This window comes from Hypanus sabinus, chromosome 1 (assembly GCF_030144855.1).
Source record: "Hypanus sabinus isolate sHypSab1 chromosome 1, sHypSab1.hap1, whole genome shotgun sequence".
Lineage (NCBI taxonomy): Eukaryota > Metazoa > Chordata > Chondrichthyes > Myliobatiformes > Dasyatidae > Hypanus > Hypanus sabinus.
The window spans coordinates 170968583-170994528 of NC_082706.1; the positions used below are offsets into that span (position 1 = coordinate 170968583).

The 25946-nt window shown below is 40.3% G+C and overlaps 1 protein-coding gene across 6 annotated transcripts in view; it reads left to right on the plus strand.

Annotated features, from left to right (window-relative positions):
- Window positions 1–446: 446 nt before the first annotated feature.
- The window catches only part of lyn (LYN proto-oncogene, Src family tyrosine kinase), a 94946-nt gene continuing 69446 nt past the window's right edge, over window positions 447–25946 (plus strand). For 2 of the 6 annotated variants that reach the window (XM_059981162.1, XM_059981184.1), the window contains exons 1-2: window positions 607–952; window positions 15917–15977. The gene's annotated coding sequence lies outside the window, so the exon portion shown is untranslated. Of the gene's footprint in view, window positions 466–606; window positions 953–2606; window positions 2626–15916; window positions 15978–25946 lie in introns of those variants that run through there. The other 4 variants (XM_059981167.1, XM_059981178.1, XM_059981159.1 and 1 more) reach the window with 4 other exon arrangements.

The window sequence follows — 25946 nt, forward strand, 5'->3', positions numbered from 1 at the left end:
TCAAGCACAATTTATGCACGAATTATCAATTACACCCAAGCGGAAACTTTCTTTCACTATTTTAAGAATACTGTAAACTTGCTTTTCCTGCTTTTGTCACCATTTCCGTGGTGGTAATAAAGAAGACCAATGAGTATCAAATAGACTTACATAGCATGTAGAATTCCTAATTATCTGCAATAAGCATGATTTTTAGTTTGTGTAAATATAGCTGAACAAAAATGTTAATGAAGCATTTTCTTTCAAGCTTGATTAACTCCTGAGTCGAAAGATTGTTTTATGTCCTATGCGTTCCTGACTCATTTCCACATGGCACAAAAGTCACTTCTATCCCAGCGTTTTGACATCACATGAAAATGCATTATAGGCTTTCTTTCCAGGTGCAGAGCTCAGTCTTGGAGACATGTTATTGTTTTCTGTTAATAATTACCCTTTTGAAACCATAAATATTGTGCTGGAAATTGGGTAAGAACAAAATTATTACAACAGAGGCCTTTCTAGCTAATATGTTTAGAAAAGCTTTGAACTGAATTCTCTTATGCTTATTTACTGTTTCACTGGTTTTGTAGCCAAGTAACTGGACTGAAGTTCGCTTGTATCTCAGCCAAAACTGTCAAGGTTTGTGTCTTAGTAAAGAGTAGGCTGGGTAATTTACTGTAGACTCATGCAAATTGTGTAGCCAGTCTGGGCTGGGGAGGCTATTTGATTTATGTAAACACCAGGAAGTAGTGTATGAAAAAAAAAGCACCAGTTAGTTCCTTAATTTGAGTTTGCCAGAGTGGATTAAGCAGCTTTCTCAAGTGGTTTCTTCTCAATGTCACAGAAATTTTGGTTTGTGTTTTTAAATAATAAGAAATCTACATGAGGACAATATCCCCTGAATCCATTGAAAATTAACACTTGGTACGGCCATAAAGCCAATTCTATCGATTCCCATTTGTACATCAAGGAAGTAAGTGAATTTCAGTTTATGAGCTGTTACTGTATGAGTGAAATGAACAATGTACTGAACTTTAACTCTTCTATAAAATATTCAGTATTTTAATGTTAAAAGGTTAATGGCAGTGTTAAAATAATGCATAGAGCAATTTATTGTGAATATGTAAACTAGCATACTACTAGTAGAGGTGAAATTTTTAATGTTTATTCTTGAAGCTCGTGGTTACAAAAAGCATTAAAGTGTTTCCTCCAGTAATGACAAAATACTGGAAAATTTTATTTTAAACCAAATTGGTTAACTCGTTTAAAAGAAAGATCACAGTAAACATTGGCTGAGATGCACCTAACGACATAAAACCAGAAGTTTACGAGGTAATTTTAAGCTTCTACTTTTTTAGAAAATGGTGTTGGAAATACAGATATAACTATATCTTCTGCTGTATAATGATTATTGAAATTTGCTCTTTACTTAATCTTTGCCTGGTAAGCTTGTGGAGCAGATTGGAATGTTTGGCGATGTTAAAGACTACATGGGTGCAAGCTATTGTTACATAGATTAATTAAATAATTAAATGCTTATTTTCAAAAACATTTCAGTTGGTTTTTAAATCTACCACTGATGAGATGATTAAAATAAAATAACATTAAAATCAGGTATTAAAGTGATACAGATATTATTTTCCCTTTTAATGTTTCATTCGATGGTTATATCCTATAGAGTGATCGTGAGTTGTACATTAGCTGGTTAGTGTGTAGAGGAATATTTCCTATCTAGATATGCTTCTGGACATTTTCAACGCTGTTGTTTGGTGATACAGAAAGGGAACTCTGGCCTGACCTAGAAGGACAATTTGAGAATGCCAAATGAATTCTTGGGAGAGTCACTGTCAGGTAAAATTGGGTTTGAACGGAACAGGATATGTAAAGGTGCTTTCAACATTTGAGGATGACTTTTTTTCATGGTCAATCTCCTTACCATGAAGCATTCTCAAATAAAAAGGAGATTGAATCCATTCAGAATTGTCAGGGTCCTATAGCACAGTCTACTGAAGTGTGTTATGAAATTGCTAAATTTGCATTTAGAATCTTTGCAGTGTTAAAGAAAATCATTCTAGAAGAAAATAAACACCAAAAGAATTACATGACTTTTATACAAAGTCTGTTTTCTAGTTAACTACAGTCTTGTAATAAAATCCTGAAACAGATCTTATTCACTATTGGAGGATCTTTTTAGTTTGTTACACTTGTATTAGACAATTATACTTTTCATAATACCGATAAATGGGTTTTAATGAAAGTATGGAGTTGACTTACAATTATTATTTAATTAATTTTAAAAGGATTTTCAAAGGTGATGAGCATGACCCTTCAGAGAAGCTTAACTGCTAGGCTTGTCCTATTGTTAAATTATCAATCATCTCCCCATTCCTTCTCACAATTGTGTGCCCTGGAAATCAGAAATAAAATGAGAAAATGCACTACAATGGGATTTCGATAGGATGCAGAGCTGGGCTGAAAAGTGGCAGATAGAGTTCAACCTGGAAAAGTGAAATTACAAACTTTGGAAGGTCAGCCATGAAGGCAGAATACAGGGTTAATAGCAGGATTCTTAGCAGTGCAGAGGAACAGAGGGATTTTTGGGGTCCACATCAAGTTGCTGTGCAAGTTAATAGGTTTGTTAAGAAGGTATGTGGTGTGTTGGCTTCATTAGTCGGGATTGTGTTCAAGAGCTACAAGCTAATGTTGAAACTCTATAAAACTCTGGTCAGGCCACACTTGGAGTATTATACTCAATTCAGGTCGCCTCTTTAGAGTAAGGAAGTAGAAGCTTTAAAGAGGGTGCAGAAGAGATTTATCAGGATACTGTCTGGATTAGAGAACACGTCTTATGAAGAAAGGTGAATCAGCTATGGCTTTCCTCTGTGGAGCAAAGGAGGATGAGCAGTGATTTGATAGAGGCGTATGAGATAGGAGGCATAAGTCAAGTAGAGAGACAGCATCTAAATCTCAGGGTGGAAATGGCTAATACCAGAGGACATAATGAGAGTGATGTGTGTATGCAGCACTGCCAGGGCTGGTGGTCAAAGCAGATACGTTAGGTACAACTGAGTTACTCTTGGATAAGCACATAGATGAAAGAAAAATGCAGGGCTATATGAGAGGGAAGGATTAGATTATCTTGGACTAGGTTAAGATGTCAACACAACATCATGTTGTGCTGTTCAATGTTCTATGGTTAAATGTGAATAACCAGTGTTATTGTCACTTGGTCAGTAAACCAGTTTGAATTTTATCTTCAGCCACTTTAGATAAAATTAGTAAGTGTGTATTTTTTCTCATATTAGCTTAATTCAATGGTGGCCTTCTCTCAGTCTGAGGATTATCAGTTCACTCACACGACTAAACAGTTGCTGCTTTGCTGAAATACTCTTCTTTAGAAGGGCTATTCAACCAAGGGCTTTTTTTATTGATCAGGAGGATGTCACTTTCTCACAAACAGTTATTCTTCCCGAATAACGGCTAATTGAAAAATACCATAAAACAAATTATGTGGCTATTTTGTCATTATTAGCAGATGTATATGTTCAATGTAAATTTAATACCAAAGTACTTATATGTCACCACATACAACTCTGAGATTCATTTTCTTGCATGCATACACAGTAAATCCAAGAAACACGATAGAATCAATGAAAGATAGCACTCGACAGGATGGACAAGCCACCAATGTGCAATAGAGAATAAACTGTGCAAATGAAAAATAATAATAAATAAGTAATTAATAAATATCAAAAACATGAGAGGAAGAGCCCTGGAAAGTGAGTCCATTGCTTGTGGGATCAGCTCAGTTATGGGGTGAGTGAAGTTATCCCTGCTGGTTTAAGAGCCTGATGATTGAGGGATAATAACTGTTCCTGAATCTAGTAGTGTGAGTCCTGAGGCTCCTGTACCTTCTTGCTGATGACGGCAGTGAGAAGCAAGAATGGTCTGGGTGGAGGGGGTCCCTGATATGGATGTTGCCTTCCTGTGACAACTCAATGTAGATGTGCTCAGTGGAGGGGATGGTTTCACATGTGATGGACTGGGCGTATTCATTACTTTTTGTAAGATATTCTGTTCAAGGGCTTTGGTGTTTCCATACCAGGCTGTGATGCAACCTGTCAATATACTCCTCACCACATATCTATAGAATTTTCTCATAGATGTCATGCCAAATCATCGGAAATTGTTAAGGAAGCAGAGGTGCTTCTGTTCTTTCTTCATAATGGCACTTCCATAATTCTCCTAGGACAGCTCCTCTGAAACAATAACACTAAGGAGTTTAAAGTTGCTGACCTTCTCCACCTCTGATCCCCTGATGAGGATTGGTTCGTGGATCTCTAGTTTCCACCTGCTGAAGTCAATAACCATATCTTTGGTCTTGCTGAGAGTTTGTTGTTCTGACTTCACTCAGTCAGATTTTCAATCTCCCTTTTATATGTTGATTCATCACCACCTTTGATCCAGCCAGTGACAGTGGGATCATCAGCAAATTAAATATGGCATTGGATTTGTGGTTAGCCTCATAGTCATAAGTGTAAAGCATAAAGAGCAGGGGCTAAGCACAGCCTTGTGGTGAACCTGTGTTGATGGAAGTTGTCAAGGTGACATTGCCAATCCAAACTGACTGGTGTCTGCAAGTTGGAAATTGAGGATCCAATTGCACTAAGTGGTATTGAGCCCAAGATCCTAAAGCTTATTGGTTAGTTTTGAGCTGATGATAGTATTGATTGACAAGTTATAGTTGATAAAGAGTATCCTGACCTACACATCACTGCTGCCCAGATGTTCCAGGGTTGAGTGAAGAGCCAATGAAATAGCATCTGCTGTGGACCTGTTGCTCTGTTAGGCAAATTGGAGAAGATTCAAGTTGCTTCTCAAACAGGAGTTGATTCACTATCACATTTACAGTGAAAATGATAAACACTGAATACAGCCAGATACATTTTGTTTCTGTTTGGATTAACTGCTTTCCAATTAATCCTAATTTTGTTCTTTAGCTATTAAGTGTAAATTCATCCCTTCAAATATTTATCCAATTACTACTTGAAAGTTTCCACTATGCTTTAAAAGAAAATATTATGTCATGTCCCTTTCTTGTTCATGACCTTAAGTATGAAGCCTCTGATTACTAATCTATCTGGCAATATAAACACATTCTCTTAAGATCGTACATAATTTTGAATAGCTTCGTAAATGTTAACCTTAAATGGAAGTAATAGAATTGCAGATACCGGAAATCTGCAATAAAAAGTAAAATGCTGGTAAATTCAACGCAGCGTCACTAGAAAGGGAAAAATGATTAATGTTTCAGGTTTAGGTTCCATCAGTGCAGACAAATGTTCCTCAGACTGAAATGTTGATCCTGTTTCTCTTCTCACAGGTGATGGCTGACATGATTATTTGCAGCATTTTCTGTTTTTACTCCACTAAATCTTCTCTAACTCTGAGGAGGACAATGACAGCTTCTTGAGTCTCTCCTCTGAAGACTCTTTGCCACATACAAATTTGTCTAAAAGTAAAGACACTGCTTCAGCAGAGGCAATGCTAGTTTCTCATAAGCGTTTTGCATAACTTCATTGCCTTGATACTCTGGTTTTGAAATTGTCTTGTACCTCAAAAGGTTCAGTGGACTTGACAGGAACTGCGCACGAGAGCCCTGCCGTTGCGGTGAAAACAGAAAAGATTAGAGAAATTGTATTTTGTGGGGTAAGGGGAACACATGAACAGGTTTAAGGGCTTTAGAGCTTCAGTCAATGGGGATCAATAGTCCGATGGGGATGCTGAGGGCATTGAATTACAAAGTAGAATTGTGATTGGGTGGGGACAGAAGTGTGGCGTTAAGGTTGGTGACTGAAAACTTTAACGGGAACCTAGCTAGACACAAAATTTATATGGCAAAATGCAGAGCAACACACCTGACTAACTGGCTCCCTTTAAACTGTATACAAGTGCTCCACTGTCTTGTGTAGACATGTTTTGAAACACCTGGCCTGCTCTGTTTGCAGAGCCCTAATATGCAAATATATTTTGCATATATGATGGAAGTGCACTTTATCTGCCATTTGCCATCACTCCACTTGTCCAGCCATCTCCATCTCACCACTTCCTTTACTGTAAATTAGCAGCATCTTCTTTACTAAAATATAACGCATTAGAATAAAAAAATAAATTCCTTGCTTCTGAGGTCATTTGGAATAAAGATATTAGAAGTTACAAATAAACACTTCTCAAGCTTCCAGCCGGGTACAGATGTCTAGCTGGACGCCCGAGAAGAGTTTATTTGTCATATATGCTGGGAAAGCAATAGATCCTTTTTCATGTTATAAGTTACTTTTCTTTCTCTCCAGGTTTTTCCAGCAGTTAAACTAAGTTTGTTTTGCATGACCCTTTATAGAATGCTCAACTTTCTGGTAAGGCTCAGTTTCTGTTTCCTCCAGATAAAATTACCTGCGAGATTAGCAATGCCCTGGCCTGCATTTTGAAGCCAAGGAAATCCACTTCTGTTTCCTTCCTAGTTATTTCTTAAAACTTATTTACTTCCTAATCATCTTGTTTACCCTGGGCCATAGTAAAAAATGAATCACACAAATATTTTCCAGTCTCATAGTAAGCTACTTACAGGGTCTGCCAAGCTATGCTTCATTGTGATAAGTGTTGTGTCAGGGGTGGTGATAGTGTTATAAGAGATATCACCTAACTTCTTCTCTCAGTGCCCATTGAAGGTGGGGGTGCAACCAGAGGTAGAAATTGACTATATCACTGGCTGTTCCTGTTCTGATTTTACTGAAAAATAGCTTATTTAGGAAAGCTGTAGACTTTCATGGATATAATTTTCAAAAAGAATGATGACAGAATATTTGCTTGATTAATCTAAAGAAAGGCCTTCATTTTAATTGTGAGATAATTGAATGAAGAGGAAATCATGCTTTATGTTAGTTCAGACTTTCAATTCCTTATTCTGGCTTTATTTATAGTTTCAGGGCAGTGTGCTGTTATTCTCTGGGGGTTAAGATGGATGCTCAGTGCACTAAATGTGATTTCAACATTGATTTGAATGCTCTTAGTGGAATCAAAATATTTCTTTTATATTTAGCAGTGGATCTGTGGAATTCATTGCCCCAGGCAGTTTGGAGGCCAGGTCATTACTGTCCTGTTTATTATTTATTGTAATGCCTGCACTGTTTTTGTGCACTTTATGCAGTCCAGTGTAGGTCTGTAGTCTAGTGTAGCTTTCCCTGTGTTTTTTTTTATTACATAGTTCAGTCTAGTTTTTTTGTACTGTGTCATGTAAACCATGGTCCTGAAAAACGTTATCTCATTTTTACTATGCACTGTACCAGCAGTTATGGTTGAAATGACAATAAAAGTTGACTTGAGGTATATTTAAGGCAAAGGTTGATAGATTCTTGATTAGTCAGGATGAAGGTGTACCGGGAAAGGCAGAAGACTGGGGCTGAGAGGGAAATGGATCAGCCATGATGAAATGGTGGAGCAGACTTGAAGGGCCAAATGGCCCACTTCTGCTCTTACATCTTATGGTCTTATCACAAACAAGAGAAAATCTGCAAATGCTGGAAATCCAAGCAACACACACAAAATGCTAGAGGAACTCAGCAGGCCAGGCAGCATCTACAGTCATTGTTTAATGAGTTCTGAGTTGAAAGTCAATTAATATATTTTCCAAAATCCTTTTTCTCCTTTTCTGTTCTAAAAATGATTTTGCCTGAAAGCAAGAGGAAAGGTGCTCTTTAGAGAAGTAGAAACTTCATATCTTTTTGTTCATTCATACCCAATATGTTGTTCTAAAACTGGCTGCCGATTGTTTTGAGAGATCAGTAATTATCATCCAGCCCACATCCTTCTCTTGATTGTAAACTGAGCCAATGTCACACTGTAATTTCCGTGCACAAATTATTTACCTGGCAGAAAGCTGTTATGATCTTACCATTTGGGATTTTTAACAGAAGTGAGAGTAAGAGGTCCTCATTCAAATTTTGGATATTTCCTCTATACATAGTCCATTGGGCTTTGCTGCCGCTGGGTCCCTGGTGTAGTCTTACCAATTGGTCTATCAGAAGAGACCATTGTAGTTTTACTGTCAGGTTCAGATCTTGGGAGGAGAATCTGTCCTAGTGGAATCTCAAGCAGGTGATTTTTCAGTGAACTTCCCCTTCTGGAGAAGCAGCACGATGTCTCCTAAACTCCCCAACTTAGCTAACATGGAACTCCCACTAGATGGTTCTGGGAGTTGAGTCCATGGCTTCTTTTTGGCAAGTGACCTGGGAGTTAAAGCAGCCCAAATCTCACTCCTACTTCAGTGCTTATATTCCTAGTTCTCCTCACTCCCAACATAGAGTCATAGAACACTACAGCACATAACCAGTTATTTTGGCCCATATGGTCCATGCTTAACGTTAAACTGGAGGTCTCTTTACTTAGAGATAAATTGGGTTCATCTTATTTGTTAGTGTGGAATTGATGTGCACTAACATCCCAGATGAGTGAACAACAAGATAATTTGGCTTTTTCACCCTTTGAGCTTTAATGGGTTCAGGCAGCTAGTAGGGACCACTGTCTTTGCCAACAACCATAACGTTGATTCTTGGCATCTGGTGACAGATGGCAATAAACATTTCTGGGAATTGGATAAATGTGTATTTCCATAGGTCCATCAAGCCACTGTTGCCGCTTCTAATCTATTTATCCAAATCCCAATTCAGCGAATAGCTCAGAGCAAAAGTGGCCCAAGTTTTCCTAGTGGGGTGTAAAAGAGCTCTTCCACTCCTCAAGGCAACTTCAACACAATTGAAGCAGATAAACTGAGCGGCACAGTTGTGCAGTGGTTAGTGCACCTGCTACGTGTGTTCATTCTACTGCTGTCGATAAGGAGTTTGTACATTCTCCCTGTGACCACATGGGTCTCCTCTGGGTGCTTCGGTTTCTTCCCCTATTCCAAAGACTTGTGGGTTAGTAGGTTAATTGGTCACATGGGTGTAATTGTGGAGCTGGGGATGTTGGGCCGAAAAGGCTTGTTACTGTGCTGTATTGCTAAATTTAAAAAAAAACAGTAAGTAATCATTTAATGGGCCTCTACTGAGTTGCTAACATTCAGGCCTTGGGTCGATATGGCAGAATAAGGATTCAGTTTGCACATTCAGAGATTTCCACAGGTAATCCAGATTTAAATGGTTAAAAACAAAGAGTTGAAGCAAATAGCTGATACATAATACACTAAGCACATCGTTTCCCCCCCACTTCTGCTTTCTGCAGGATTGCTCCCTATGGGACTCCCTTGTCTATTCATCCCCCCCATCCCTTCCCACCTATGCCCCTCCCAGCACTTATCCTTGTAAGCGGAACAAGTGCTACACCTGCCCTTACACTTCCTCCCTCACCACCATTCAGGGTTCCAGACAGTCCTTCCAGGTGAGGCGACACTTCACCTGTGAGTCGGCTGGTGTGGTATACTGCATCCGGTGCTCCCGGTGTGGCCTTTTATATATTGGTGAGACCCGACGCAAACTGGGAGACCGTTTCGCTGAACATCTATGCTCTGTCTGCCAGATAAAGCAGGATCTCCCAGTGGCCACACATTTTAATTCCACGTCCCATTCCCATTTTGATATGTCTATCCATGGCCTCCTCTACTGTCAAGATGAAGCCACACTCAGGTTAGAGGAACACCACCTTATATTCCGTCTGGGTAGCCTCCAACCTAATGACATGAACGTTAATTTCTCTAACTTCCGTTAATGCCCCCCTCCCCTTCTTACCCCATACCTTTATTTATTTATTACTCCCCCCCTTGTCCTCTTCTCTCTCTTTTTTTCTTTCTCTGCCCCTCTCACAATCACTCCTTGCCTGTTCTCCTTCTCCCTCTGGTGCTCCCCTCCCCCTTTCTTTCTCCCTAGGCCTCCCGTCCCATGATCCTTTCCCTGTTCCAGCTCTGTATCCCTTTTGCCAATCAACTTTCCAGCTTTTAGCTTCATCCCACCCCTCCTGTCTTCTATCATTTTAGATCTTCCCCCCCCTCCCACTTTCAAATCTCTTACTATCTCTTCTCTCAGCTAGTGCTGACGAAGGGTTTCGGCCCGAAACGTCGACTGTACTTCTTCCAGCATCTGCAGATTTCCTCATGTTTACATAATTATTGCATTATAACTTGAGAGAAACATGTTGAAATCTGTTGCTGATGTAAGTAGGTGAGAAAGGCTCTGTGTGATGTTGAGGAGAGGAAGAAATCAGCTTGATAGGGGGCCAGTACAAGATACAGTTTAATGTGGGTAAGTTTATATTAGTGGGGAGGGGGGGCTGTTGCAGTCCTTGAAAACAGTCCCTATTGTGGTTTTCTGTATTGCAAAGCTGTCATCTGCATGTTTATCAAGAAATGTTGGGGGGAAAAACCTTGTGCTGATCTATGTACTGTTTTACCATACAAATTCCTTGAGAGCGAATTTGATTTCATGTCTCAACTTTTGGGTGGTGTTTGGTAAGGGTGATTTTTGTAAACCACATGGCCATGACACAAAGGTTGCCAGTAATGGTCTTTGGAACAACTCACCAGAATTACTCAAAAAACATTCTGAACAATGTATAGTAGAACTGAAAATGTAGGACTTGGATAAATGTTTTGAAAATTAGTGTTTCAGTAAATAGTGCCGCAACAAGGTATTTGCAACATTTTGAACATTTGAAGAATGGAAGTATAAAAAAGAAAATAAGGATTCACAACTTAACCTGAAATGGTGGTTTTACTCCAGTTAGACTGCATTATATAAAGATTCAGCTGAATTACTATAAGTAGGGTCTCATCGAAACAATGCTTTCCAATTGTGATATGTTTGAATGAAAAGCCATTTCCTGGAACCTAGGTGATGGGAAATGTGGTAGTCATTAGTTTATAATTATCACATGTAAACCTTGAGCTTCCAGATTCTTCCTCAACTCATATGAGGGCCACTTTCCATTCTATAAAAAATCTTTGTATTGTTTTGGAATTACTGTTTAATTTATTAATTCAATTTAAAATAATGTAGATACACAATTTTGAAAGAAACATCAAAATTACTCCAACGCCCCCTCCCCCCACCATCCATCCCCTAATTTCCTCTGACCAATATGCCTTGGCTCCACTTAATTTTACTTCACCTGTTTTGCATTTTTGCATTCAGTGGTATATTAATCTGAATTCATGTGATTCGATCCATCATTCTAAAGTTGTAAGCCTCACATTTGCTTCATCAGGAGCTCTTTGAAAGTACAGGAGTGGCTTTTTGTGATTACCTTTTGTCTAAAGACTATATCAAGCTGAAATATCAAATTATTCACTCAAAAATAAATTCCAGTTTTGGTAAGAAAATCCATGTTTAAGTGGATAAAGGAGGAAGTGTAATATCACTGGATACAATAGGGTCTTTAAAGAGCCTCTTAGTAATGTTCTGTAGATTTCTATGTTTTACATTCTAACATTTGGAGAAATGTGCTTGAATATTCAAAAAAGAATACAAAGTGAAAGAAAGAAAATTCAAGGACCAAACTCTTTGGTACAAGAAGATATCTGATTGTTTGCTCTTTATTTATGATTCCTGGTGGACTTCTTGTCTTATCAGATAAGAATTGCAGAATGTAATCTAGTTCAGTGCAGTTAAAATATCACTGTTTATTTTTAGAAATACTTGTACTGCCTTTCTATTTGTCTAACTTAAATCATAGACCATAAAACATTGGAGCAGGATGAAGCCACTTGGCCCATCAAGTCTGCTCCGACATTCCATCAAGGCAGATTCATTTTCCCTGTCAACCTTACTCTCCTGCCTTCTCCACATAACCTTTGACACACTTACTACCAAGAACCTATCAACCCTCCTTTCAGTAGAAGTGACCAAAAGATTCCAGAGGTAAATTATTACAGACTTGTGGGTTGAAACGCACTGTGAATATGATAAAACTGTGATAAAGACATTTGTCAATTGAATAAGGACATATACAAATGCCAGGTAGTTTATCAGTATTATTTGTGAGGTCTGGTGAATAAGTTCCAGAGGTTGAACTGAAAATAACTGCAAGTATAGGCAGGACATCAAGGCAATGGAAATAGGCCATGCTTCTGACTAGGTGAAATATGGTTGTTAGTGTGATGTGCTGCTGAGGATTTATTGTGATACTGACATGTGACAACATTTCTATGCACAAATGAGAGCATGAATCTTAGTTGTTATTGGAGTTTGAACCGATTCAAGTATTAGTATTGATTAGAGAAAACAACTTATTGTGAGTCAGGAGACAAATCAAGAGTTGAGTGGATATGGATTCAGATCGAGACCAAGTATGTCACTGAAGTTGCAAAGAGCCAGACACAATGATGTTTTAACAGTAATATGGATTTCTCTTCCTGAAGCTTCTAGTTATTGATTCCAAGTATAAAATGCCTGTTTACGTTCAGAATTTATATCATATTTTGAGGCGGTTGATGGAAGACATCTTCCTGTAGATGAAGAAAGGCTAGCTGTTTGCCTATTATGTTTTTGTCTGGTACTAGATAATTTCACAGAACTTATAAAGATTAAGTCAAGCAATATCTAGATACTCTGTCAACACACACAAAATGCTGGTGGAACACAGCAGGCCAGGCAGCATCTATAGAGAGAAGCACTGTCGACGTATCAGGCTGAGACTCTTCGTCAGGACTTCATCAGTTAGTCCTGATGAAGGGTCGACAGTGCTTCTCCCTATAGATGCTGCCTGGCCTGCTGCATTCCACCAGCATTTTGTGTGTGTTGCTTGAATTTTCAGCATCTGCAGATTTCCTCGTGTTTGCTTTTTAGATACTCTGTTCTTGTTTAGAACAAAACTCCAAAACCGTTGTCTTCAAGTCCAATCCCAAGAGCTGATGACCAGTTCAGCGGTGGAATAGGACTATTGTATGGACAAAACTGTAAAGCCATGTTTCTTTTGCTTGATCCAGTAATGCAGAGTCAATATTAAAGATATTCAAGGTCTCTCAGAAAAAGATTAGACAATGAATACTGTGTCATTAAATCCCATAGATTAACTGGTCAGTTACCTTCAACATTTACTGGGATCTTCTGTGCACATTTCCCATAGTTGTCCTCCTTTGATTTCACTTGGAAAGGGCAGAACAAATATTTTGGGAAATTAGGTCTATTTTATATGTTGAAACAATACACACCAAGTGCTGGAGGATCTCAGCAGGCCAGGGCAGGGAGCATATATGGAAATGAATAAGCAGTCGATGTTTTGGGCCTAGACCCTTTATCAGGACTGGAGTGGAAGGGGAAAGATACCTGAATGAGAAGGTGAGGGAGGGGAAGGAGAACAAGCTAAAAGGTGACAGGAGAAACCAGGTGGATGGCGGGGCGGTGGGGGGGGGGGGGTTGTTGGGGATGAAGTATAAAACTGGGAGGTGATAAGTGGAAAAAGCAAAGGGATGAGAAGAATGAATCTGATAAGAGAGGAGAGTGGATCATAAGAAAAAGTGAAAGGGGAGCACCAGGGTTGCTTTGTATGTAAAAATTTGGCTTGTAGTTTGGGCAGAGTGATTTATCGGTGAGTGCTTGGAACAGACTGCCGGTGGCAGTGGTGGAGGTGGAAACAATAGCGTCCTTTAAGACACTCCAGGATGGATACATGGAGCTTAGAAAAATAGAAGGCTATGGGTAAAGTCTAAATAGTTCTAAAGTAGAGACATGTTCAGCACAGCTTTGTGGGCCGAAGGGCCTGTATTGTGCTGTAGGTTTTCTATGTTCTATGTGTATGTCTATATACCTGGGCTAATTTAACTTGAGCTGACACCAGAATGCCTCCAGTGTTTCTAGGATTAAAGTCCTTGTATATGGTTGATAGCCAGTCAACATAAATTCAGACAATACTTTTTTGGGATTATTTTTATACACTTACTTTTTTTCCACTTCCCAGTATGACACGAAGAGCTAAAAACATTCTGGCTAAATTATTAGAACTTCTGTGTAAAATACCTTTTTATAGCATTTGATTTCAATCTGCTGATGGGCAGCCAATTTAAAAAGTACACAAATGCTAAACTCCAACTTTGTTTCAATCTGAGATGTAAAATGGAGCTAACAGGAAGTGTTGGAAGATTTCCTCAGTCCTTCTAGTGAAGTCCCTGCATGATTTCCATCCTTAATTTTAAACCAAAACAGGAGAAGTGAAAGGATGAGACATTTTAGAAGTATGGAAAACTGTGCAAACTTATATTTGTGCTTAAAGCTTTCTTTCTCATTCCAAAGGGAATATGTTGTGGAATATCTGTTATCCTTTGACATTAGTGTGTTTTATCAGAGTCAGAGTTCGAATGGTATAGGTAGCATGAGATTTTTTTTAAAAAGTCCTGAAACAGAAATGATCAAAACACTATTAGAAATTGATCACTCTAAAATGTGATCTCCACCAGTTCATACAAAAAGACCAATTCCAATTTAATGTACTGTATGAAATTGAGTAATGGAGAGAATATGTTAAACTGAAAAAGGAGAATTCCTTTCTTCAGTCAAACATACTCTTAATTAAAGTTTCCTAAATGTATCCCCTACATTTCGAAGTAATAAAATGATTGATAAATAATCTGCAAATTATTATGTTGGAACTGAAAATAAATGCATGTTGTATATTTACGCATTGCTTATAAGAGTTGGCAATTGTATTGTGGGCAGATTGTGGCAAATTTAGGAATTTTTCATGAATGAACTATGAAATAGAATATAATATTACTGCTGTAGGAAATTGCTAATGGAAGGTGGATTATATTAACATATCTATTTGATGGGATATGAATTTACTTGGCTGAGTTTTCTGCGGTAACAGTGGGCAGCAAATGTCATCACAGCTTGATTCTTAATGAAGTAATTTCTGTACGGTGACCTGCTGTTATATTTGTATTTGGAATGTAGTAATAGTCAGAATTAATAACTAACACCATGCACTTAATTCTCTTGTCTTTCCTTTCATGAAGACCCCAATAAGCATTGAAAATTATCTTCACTGAATAACTTAGTCAGTTCAGATGTGCCCCACTGTTATTAAATCCTCTATGTACAGCATCACACCATCAGCCCACCTGTCACCTTGCTACAGTGCGTACAATGTTGAAATTGGAGCCAGGCTGAAGTGTACCAAAATTAAGAGCAGACCATTCTACTTCAGACCGTGCTGTGATAAATGGCCTGTGATTGAACAGTTTTGGAAACTGAAGAGGTGAAGAGGTTCTTTACTAGGGATGCAGAATTATCTGTAGCAGCATACAGGAAAAGTATTAAATATAATTCCCTTAACAGCTAACATTTCAGCAGGCAGTGATTAAGTGTCAGGGCTTAAAAGTTTCACATTGACAGGAGGGGTGCAATTTTGGAGGCAATTATAGTTAGAGATAGCTAGGCCTTAGAACTGTTAGAAATATCTTAGAGGATTATTTTAAATACAAGTCAATGTAGAGTATCAAGAATAGGGCGATTAATGAATAGAATTTAATAATATTTTAGATCATGGGCAGCAGGATTCTGTGTAACCTTAGATTAAGCAGACAGGACTTTGACGGAGACTAAGCAAAAGTTCATTGGAACAAATGCAAAGCCAGCAGAGGTTTGAATTGTGGTTGTGGCAGCGATGAAAATTGTCAGTCTAAGTGAAATAGTTAAACACAGCCTGAAGCTTTCTCAGTCAAGTTGTGAACAGCCCAGCCCAGCCCAACCTTGGGCAGTTGCCAAGGAGGGCAATGGAGCTAATGCTAGGAAATGGAATAAAACAGTAATTGATGGAAATACTCAGTAGGTCAGGTAGTGCCTGCTGTCAAATTTAACTTTGGTTTTGTTATAACGTGGGAATGGTGTTTGTAGTAGAAACAAAAATTAATGGTTTTAGTCCCACAATTATTTATATTATATATTCCTGTTTATTCAAGATTGGATGTGAAATAGAGGGCCTGACAACTTGGCACAAGAAAAAAGGGTTGGGAGATAATGGTAAGTTAACCATGGAAACCTAAGTTGGGTTTTCAGATGGCATTGGCTAAGAATAATTTTCAGGCAAAATTCAGATGTTAATAATAAATACTTGGGATATCCCAGAATTAGCTCTGCTAGAGAGAAGCTATTATAAACTCTTTCTAAGATATTATAGGGATATGAATGATGATGAAATTGATAGATATTCAGAAATTGTTAGATATTTGGGAACCTGCAACTGGGGTCCCTGAAGTGAAGGTGTCCTTTCAATTTAAACGCTACGTAGAGGAGGGTGGAACTTGTACTTTAGTACTTTGGCATGAAGCAATAACCAGGAAATAAAACTGTGGAAGATACAAGCATAAGGTTAAGCAGCCTCATGCATGCCACCTTGTCAAAGGCCTTCTGAAAATCCAAGTACACAACATCCACCAATTTTCCTTTGTCTATCCTGCTTGTTATTTCTTCAAAGACTTACAACAGATCTTTGAGGCAAGATTTTCCCTTAAGAAAATCACACTGACCTCGGCCTATTTCATCATGTGCCTCCAAGTGCTCCAAAATTGCATGCTTAATTATTGACTCCAACATCTTCCCAACCACTGAAGTTAGACTAACTGGCCTATATTTTTTTTCAGATACATAAAGTGGATACGATAGAGTCTTTTAAGAGACTTTTGGATAGGTACATGGAGCTTAGAAAAATAGAGAGCTATAGGTAAGCCTAGTCATTACTAAGGTAGGGTCATGTTCGGCACAACTTTGTGGGCTGAAGGGCCTGTATTGTGCCGTAGGTTTTCCATGTTTATGATCTCCTATCTTCTGTCTGTCTCCCTTCTTGAAGAGTGGAGTGACATTTGCAATTTTCCAGTATTCTGGAACCATTCCGGAATCTAGTGATCTTGAAAGATCATTACTAATGCCTCCACAATCTCTTCAGTCATCTCTTTCAGAACCTTTCTGGTCCAGGTGACATATCTACCTTCAGAACCTTCTCCCCAGTACTGGTAATTTCACACAATTCAGGGCCCTGACACCTGGAACATCCACCATGCTACTGCCGTCTTCCACAGTGAAGTCCAATGCAAACACTTATTTAATTCATCCGCCATGTCCTCCATTACAGCTTCTCCAGAATTGTTTTCCAGCGATTTGATATCCACTCTCGCCTCTCTATCTGAAAAAAAAAATTGGTAACCTCTTTAATATTTTTGGCTAGCATACTTTAGTATTCCATCTTTACCCTAATGACTTTTTCAGATGTCTTCTGTTGGTATTTGAAAGCTTCCAGATCCTCTGACTTCCCACTAATTTTTGCTCTATTATATACCCTCTCTTTGGCTTTTATGTTGGCTTTGACTTCTCTTGTTTGCCACGGTTATGTCATCTTGTCTTTAGGAATAAAAGCAAGATGACACAACCTCTTTCTTTTTGTTCCTCTTTGGGATATATATATCCTGTGCCCCCTGAGTTATTTCCAGAAAGTCCAGCCATTGCTGCTGTGCCATCATCCCTGCCAGTATTCTTTTCCAATCTATTCTGGCCAACTCCTCTCTCATACCTCTGTAATTCCCTTTACACCACTGTAATACTGTTACAGTTGTTTTTAGCTTCTCCTTCTTCAATTTCAGTGTGAATTTGATCATATTACCACTTACCACTAAGGATTCTTTTACATTAAGTTCTCTAATCAATTCTGGTTTATTGCACAACACCCATTTCAGAATAGCCTATCCCTCGTAGTTCAACCATGAGCTGTTCTAAGGAACCATCTCATAGGCATTCTAGAAATTCCTTCTTTTGGACTCGGTCACCTACCTCCATTCAGAAAACCTCCACGACTATTGTCACAATGCCCTTTTGGCATGCATACCTTCTGACCCTATGTCATCTCTTTCTTATGATTTAATTTAATTTTTTACCAACAGAGCCTTGCCACCCTCCTGTCTTCCAGCCTATTCTTTCGATACAATGTGGACATTAAGCTCACAGCTATAATCTTTCAGCCATGATTCAGTGAGCCTACTACATCATACTTGCCAATCTGTAATGGTGCTATAAGGTCATCTATCTTATTCCATAAGCTGTGCACATTCAAATATAACAATTTCAGTCCTGTATTCACCCTCATCAATTTTGTCCACCTTTTACATTATGACTCTTCCTGTTGACTGCAATTTTGCCCCATCATCAGCTTCGCCTTGCTGGGAGTCTCACTACACATTGCCTCTTCAAACCAATTTCTGCATCTTCAGCACTATAACTCCAGTTCCCACCCACCTACCAAATTAATTTAGACCCACTTGAACAACTCTAGCCAACCTGCCCACAAGGATGTTAGACTCCCTTGGGTTCAGGTATAACCCATCCATTTTGTACAGGTCATACGTTCCCCAGAAGAGATCACAATGATCCATTTACCTGAACCCCTACCCCCTACACCAGTTCCCAGCCACACATTCATCCTAATTTTACCCTCACTGGCATGTGGCACAGTCAGCAATCCTGAGATTACTACTCTTGGGGTCCTGTTTCTCAACTCCCTAAAATTTCTCTTCAGGACCTCCTCACCTTGTCCACATATGCCATTGGTGTCAATACATACCAAGATTTCTGGCTGTTCACCCTCGCCCTTGAGAATGCCATGGACATGATCCGACACATCCCTGGTCCTGGCACTAGGGAGGCAACATACAATCGGGTGTCTCTATTGTGCCCACAGAACCTCGTCTCTGTTCCTCTGACTAAAGAATCTCCTGTCAACACTGCAGTCCTCTTCAACTCTCTGCTCTCCTGAGCCACAACACCAGACTCAGTGCCAGAGAGCCAGTTGCTGTGGCTTCCTGTTAATAGTATGTGAAGTTATATAATTATTATTGAGGGGAACAGCCACTGGTGTACTCTGCACTGGCTGTGTACTTCCCCTCTTTCTCCTGACAGTCACCAGTTACTTGTCTCTTGCAATCTAGGGGTAATTACCTCCCTGCAGCTCTTGCCCATCACCTCCTCATTCTCCTGTATGAGTCCAAGGTCATCGTGCTGCAACTCCAGTTCATGAATACGCTCCTTCAGGATCTGCAGCTCAGTGCACCTGGTGCAGGTGTACTTATCTGGGACACCAGAGGTCTCCCAGACTTCCCACGTCACACACACGGTACAGAACACCACTGCTTTATGTGCTGCATTGTGTGATGTGGGCATTCATGACCTATGGTCGTGCTTGTTCTTGGCAAAACTCTACAGACGTGGTTTGCCATTGCCTTCTTCGGGGCAGTGTCTTACAAAACGGGTGACCCCAGCCCCATTATCAATACTTTTCAGTGATTGCCTGCCTGGTGCCAGTGGTTGCAGAAACAGTAGCTGGGATATGCACTAGCTGCACATTTGACCATCCATCACATCACTTCCCCCCATGGCTTCACATGACCCTGACTGGGGGGGGGGGGCGGTGTGCTAAGGAAGTACTACACCTTGCCCAGGGGTACTTGCAGGCTAGCAGAGGGAAGGAGCACCTTTACATATCTTTTGGTAGAGACAAATCTCCACCCTGCCACTCAGAAGTTTTATATAGCCTCTCAAAATAAAGCATTTTTTGTATAAAAAATGGAAAGCTGGCAGAATGATAACTGCATATGAATTTTATTGATCTCAGATGTCAGAAGATTTGGAGATATGTATTAATTGATTGGTTCTTGGACTGAGTATACCAAATTGGATGACTACCTCAGGAATATTCATATAAGAAATCTTTCAGACTAGCCGGCCAATTTTGCTGGCACAATCCCTGCAAGCAGGAGAAGTGCTACACCTGCCCATTCACCTGCACCCCCTCCCCTCACCTCCTCTCGGGGCCCCAAACATTCCTGCCTCTGGCCATCAAACTTTACACCTCCTCCCTCAGAGTCAGACACCCTGAGCCAATAGGCTGGTCCTGGACTTATTTCCACTTGGTATATTTCACTTATTATTATTTATTGTTTTATATTGCTATATTTATACACTATTCTTGGTTGGTGCGACTGTAATGAAACCCAATTTCCCTCGGGATCAATGAAGTATGTCTGTCTGTCTGACATCCGCACCAGACTTCAAGGTGAGTGGTCCAGCCGGCTCCATGCACACTTTCCAACTATCCTTTGTTGAGCTTCAAGCTAGCAACCTGGCCTCATTAACAAAAAGACAAATGCTAAATAAACAGCCAAGTTGCTGCCTGATGTGCCACAAGGTGCCAAAAGGAACAATAATAACAAGCTTTGAGGCTGGAGCAAATGAGGGACAAAGATTTGAAGTGGGAGAAGATTCCTTTATACCGGTTGGGCAGGGAGGGGGAAGATCTATCAGCAACATCAGCTGAATCAGGGTGCTGGAAGGGAACTTGTGGGGTAGCAAGTTGGGAACATAAGAATTAAAAGCAAGTGAAGGATTTGTTTTCCCTTGCATTAGCTCCACAAATTCCTTAAAATGATAGTTTATTTTTTACCCCAGCATCACTTCCCTGCAGTAGTCCCACATCCTTTGAATTGGTCAATATCTAAAACTCCATCTCTGTTTTGTATATACTGTGACTGACTTCCACAGCCTTATTGAGAAGATAATTCAAGATACCTTATCCATTTTTCATCTTCTCTCAGACTTATTTTGAGACTGTAACCACTGGTTATGTAAATCCTGGCTCAGGAAATTCTTATCTCTGCACTAACCCTGTCAAACCCTTGTTACTGGCACGTCATTCTTTTAACCTTCGATTAGGCTTAATCTGCTGATCCCTCCCTCATAAAACAAATACACCATATATTGCTGAACTTCTGCGGGGTTTCCTCCATTATAAATATTACCTTCCTTGTACAGAGACTCCAGGCTAGTAAACAAATTCCAGATATGGTCTCACCATGGTCATATTTATGTGGAACAATTAGGATCATAAGCAGGTGGGCTGCAATAGGAATCAGCTTGCTATTTGCCTTCCTAATTATTTAATCCACTTGAAGGACTTTCTGAAAACGACAAATAGTTCTTTTGAAGACTCCCTACTTGTTCCTGCTCACTAATCTCTCTCCTGGCACAATCCCTGCAAGCAGGAGAAGTGCTACACCTGCCCATCAACCTGCACCCCCTCCCCTCACCTCCTCTCGGGGGCCCCAAACAGTCCTTCCAGGTGAGGTAACACTTCACCTGAGGATCTGTTTGGGTTGCCTACTGTACCTGTTGCTCAAGATGCAGCCTCCTCTATCTTGGTGAGATCTAACATGGATTCCATTCTGACAGGTAGTATTTTCTGGATTGCTACCTGTGCCACGTGCCTGTGAGGGATGATTTGGCAGATAAATATGTGGCTCAGAAGCTGGTGCAGGGGGCAGGGCTTCAGCTGCTTGGATCATCGGGATCTCTTCTGAGGGAGGCATGACCTGTACAAAAGGGATAGGTTGCACCTGAACCTGAGGGGGATCAATATTCTCGTGGACAGGTTTGTTAGAGCTTTTGGGGAGGGTTCAAGCTAATTTGGCAAGGGGATGGGAACTGAAGTAAAGGGACTCAGGATAGATTGGATGGTAAAGCAAAGACAGCATGCAGTCTGATGTCAGGAAGGTGAAGCAGGTGATAAGACAAAATTGCAGCCAGCTTACTAAGTGTCAGTGCATTAGGGAGGCAGAATCAAAAAGGGTAGCAAATACGGCACTCGGAATGTTATATCTCAATGCACACAATATAAGAAATAAGGTGGATAATCTTATCAGTAGATCAGCAGTAATTTCAGTAGAGTAAAGGAAATTACAATGGCATGAGAGAGGAGTTGGCCAAAGTCAATTGGAAGTAGATGCTGGGAAGGGTGACACCAGTAATGGCTTGAGTTTATGGGGAAATTCAGGAAAGTGCAGAACAGATGTATTTAAAAAATGAAGAGATACTCAAATGATAAAGTACTACAATCGTGGCTGACGAGGGAAGTCAAGACTAATGTAAAAGCAAAGGAGGGGGGCATACACCAAAGCAAAAATTAGCGGGAAGGTAGAGGATTCGGAAGAATTTAAAATCCTACAGAAGGCAACTAAAAGAGTCATTAGGAGGGAAAAGATGAAATATAGAAGCAAGCTAACAAACAATATCAAGCTTTTTCAATGATATAAAAAATAAGAGAGATGAGAGTGGATATATGGCTGTTAGGTAATGTGGCCAGAGAAAAAATAACAGAGGATGGGGGCGATGGCAAGGAGATGGCAGATGAACTAGACGAATATATTGCATCGGTCTTCACAGTGGAAGATACTAGCAGTGTACCAGGTGTTGAAGGGTGTAGAGAAGAGGAGTGAGTGAGTGCAGTTATTATTACAAGGGAGAAAGACCAAAAAGCTGAAAGACCCAAGGGTACATAACTCACCTGGACCAGATGAACTGCACCCTAGGATTCTGAAAGAGGTAGTGGTAGTGATTGTCGAGGCGTTAGTAATGATCTTTCAAGAATCGTTGGACTCTAGCATGGTTCCATAGGATTAGAAATTTGAAAATGTCACTCCACTCTTTAAGAAGGGAGGGAGGCAGCAGAAAGGAAAGTATAGACCAGTTAGCCTGACCTCAGTGGTTGGGAAGATGTTGGAGTTAATTGTTAAGGATGAGGTGATGGAGTACTTGGTGACACAGGACAAGATAGTACAAAGTCAACATGGTTTCCTTAAGGGAAAATCTTGCCTGACGAACCTGTTGGAATTCTTTGAGGAGATTACAAGTAGGATAGATAAAGGAGATGCAATGGATATTGTATATTTGGCTTTCAGAAGGCCTTTGACCAGGTGCCATTCACCAGGCTGCTTACCAAGTTAAGAGTCCATCGCATTTAAGGAAAGTTAATAGCATGGTTAGAGTATTGGCAGATTAGCTGCAGGCAGCGAGTGGGAATAATAGGATCCTTTTCTGGTTGGCTGCCAGTCTTCAGCATGAGCTGGTTTTCGGACCATTTCTTTTTAATGATTTAGATGATGGAATAGGTGGTTGTGTTGCTAAGTTTTCAGATGATACAAAGATTGCTGGTGGGGCAGGTAGTGCTGAGGAAACAGGAAGGCTGCAGAAGGACTTGGACAGATTCAGAGATGGGCAAGAAAATGGGAAATGAAATATAATGTTGGAAAATGCATGTCATGCACTTTGGTCAGAGAAATAAACGTGCAGACTATTTTATAAGTTGGGAGAAAATCCAGAAATCTGAGATGCAAAGGGACTTGGGAGTCCTTATGCAGAACACCCTAAAGGTTAACTTGCAATTTGAGTTGGTGATAAAGAAGACATATGCAATGTTAGCATTCATTTCAAGAGGTCAAGAATATAAGACCAGGGATATGTTGCTGAGGCTTTATAAGGCACCAGTGAGGCCTCACCTTGAGTGCAGGTCCAGAGCCATCAAATATTCTTCATACGATAGCCCTTTCATTCCCAGAATCATCCTCGTGAACTCTGCTGGACCCTCTCCAAAGCCAGCACAATTTTTCTTAGATAAGGAGCCCAAAACTGTTCTGTTCTGAAACCTTCTGAATGTTGAAAGGCTGAGACAGAGAAAACATAGAAGGGATGTTTCCCATGGTGGGGGAGTCAAGAACAAGAGGGCACAGCCTCAGGATAGAGGGACGTCCACTTAAAACAGAGATGTAGAGAAATTTCTTTAGACAGAGGGTGGTGAATTTGTGGAATTTATTACCATAGGCAGCTGTGGAGGCCAGGTCATTGGATGTATTTAAGGTGGAGATTGATAGGTTATTGATTGACCATGGCATCACAGGTTATGGGGAGAAGGCCAGGCAGCGGGGCTGAGGTGAGAAGGATCAGTCATGATTGAATGGTGGGGCAGACTTGTCGGGCCAACTGGCCTAATTCTGCTCCTATGTCTTATGGTCTTATATTGGTTCATGGCCTCTTCTACTGCCAGACATGCACAACCCTCAGGTAGGAGGAGCAACACCTCATATTCCATCCAGCTAGCCCCCAACCTGATGGTAAGAACTTCAATTTCTCTAACCTCTGTCAATTTTTCCCAATCCCTCTTTCCTCGCCTTCCATTTCCCTCTCTGGCTCACCTCTTACCTCCTCTATTCTTACCCACTCCTCACCTCTCCCGATGCCCCTCCTCCTCCCCTTTTCCCATGGTCCACTGTCCTCTCCTAACCGATTCCTTTTTCTTCAGCCCTTCACGTTTTAAGCTTATCACTTCCCAGTTTCGCATTTCATCTCCATTCCCCCCTCCAACTGGCTTCACCTATCGCTTTCTAGCTTGTATTCTTTCCTCTTCGTCCATCTTCTTATTCTGGTTTCTTCCACCTTCCTTTCCAGTCTAAAACATCAACTGTTCTTTTTTTTCCATAGATACTGCCTGACCTGTTAAATTCCTCCAGCATTCTGTATGTGTGTGCCTCTGAACACCAACACCTTTCATCTCGTGCCATTTTAAAAAGGTGTACTATTTTATACCCAAACAGATGACCTCACATTTCCCCAAGTAACCTTTCAACTGCCTTGTCCATGCCCCTTTACCTGACAGAATCTCCCCCACTGTCCAATGCTAGCCAGCTTTGTATTGCAGTAATCTTGGATATATTGCAGTTGACCTCTTCGTTGAGATCATCTATATAGTTTGTGAATGGTTGGAGTCTCAGTATGGATCCCTGTGGCAACCCACTGGTCACAGCCTCCCAAAAATAACCAATTTATTCCGACTTTGTCTTCTCTCTTTAGAGAAAAGGGCTGAGAGAGCTGGAGGATTGCCCAGTGGATAAGATGCAGTTGGTGAGGTCTTGAGGAGAGGTGGGAAAGAAACCAACGTACAATGTTTGAGGTTGACAGAGTGATAACATTGAGATGATATTGAGGTTGTGGAACCAATAAGAGGAGGCTGCAGACACAGTTAATTAAATATCTCAATCTTTCTTAGCAAAAAATCCGTGAAGGTGTAGAAAATGAGAGATCTTAAAAAGACTTGATTCTAAGATAGAATACAGTTCCATAAATCATAAGTAGATTCAGCAGGAGAAACCAGGACTTGAGTGATTGCAGGCCTGGGGCTGAGAACTGCCTCATTCTTTAAATGTTGAAGAATGTTACTTTGTGAATGGAGGGAACGAGAGCATGATGCCGGAGGAAAGACATGAGTTGAATAGGACAAGAATGGAAGGAATATGGGACTGAGGTTGGGGTAAATGAAAAACTGAAGACAGTTTTTAATGGGATTGAAAATGTTTTAATCCTTTTCTGGAACTGCAGGAATTCTGATTAGGAGGGGAAAAGGGTTGTGGGAAGATGGTGATAAAAGGGTTTGATCAGACCTGGTCTTAGTTCAAATTACATTTATTATCAAAGTATGTATACTTTATACAACCTTGAGATTTGTCTCCTTTCAGGAAAACACAAAACAAAGAAACCCAATAGAACTCATTAAAAAAAAAATACCACCAAGCATCCAATCTGCAGGGGAAAAAAAACAAATTGTGCAAACAATAAATGTAAGCAAATAACATTCAGGAATGAAGCTCACAAAAGTGAGTTCAAAACCACAAAGCCAGTCACAGTCGATCTGGGAGCCAATTAATTGCAGGCCATGGCCTCAGTTCAGTGCAGAGCAGCAAGTTGAACATCAGCTCATCACTTGTCTCTGGCGCCAGCCTTTTCAAATTGGCCTGATACATAAACCTGCCAAACGGCGGGTCATTCCTCACCCTCAGACCTCGATACACTCTCGGGCCTGGAATCCATCACCCCGATTCGGCCTGGCGCTGAAATCAGCCAAACATTGGCTTGTTTGTCGCTCTCGGGACTGGGCCCCACCGCCTCAGCTCTGCTGCTTTGAATTACCTCTAAGTCCATTTCAGCACCCTAATATTGGCTCATCCCCTGCTCTTGGGCCTGCACCCTGCTGAAACCCAGTCATATAGTACGACCATATGAAATGCTAGTTTTAAGAGAGATGGCTCTGAATGTGGAGAGGTTGATTAAGGGAGAAGAGCAGTAAAC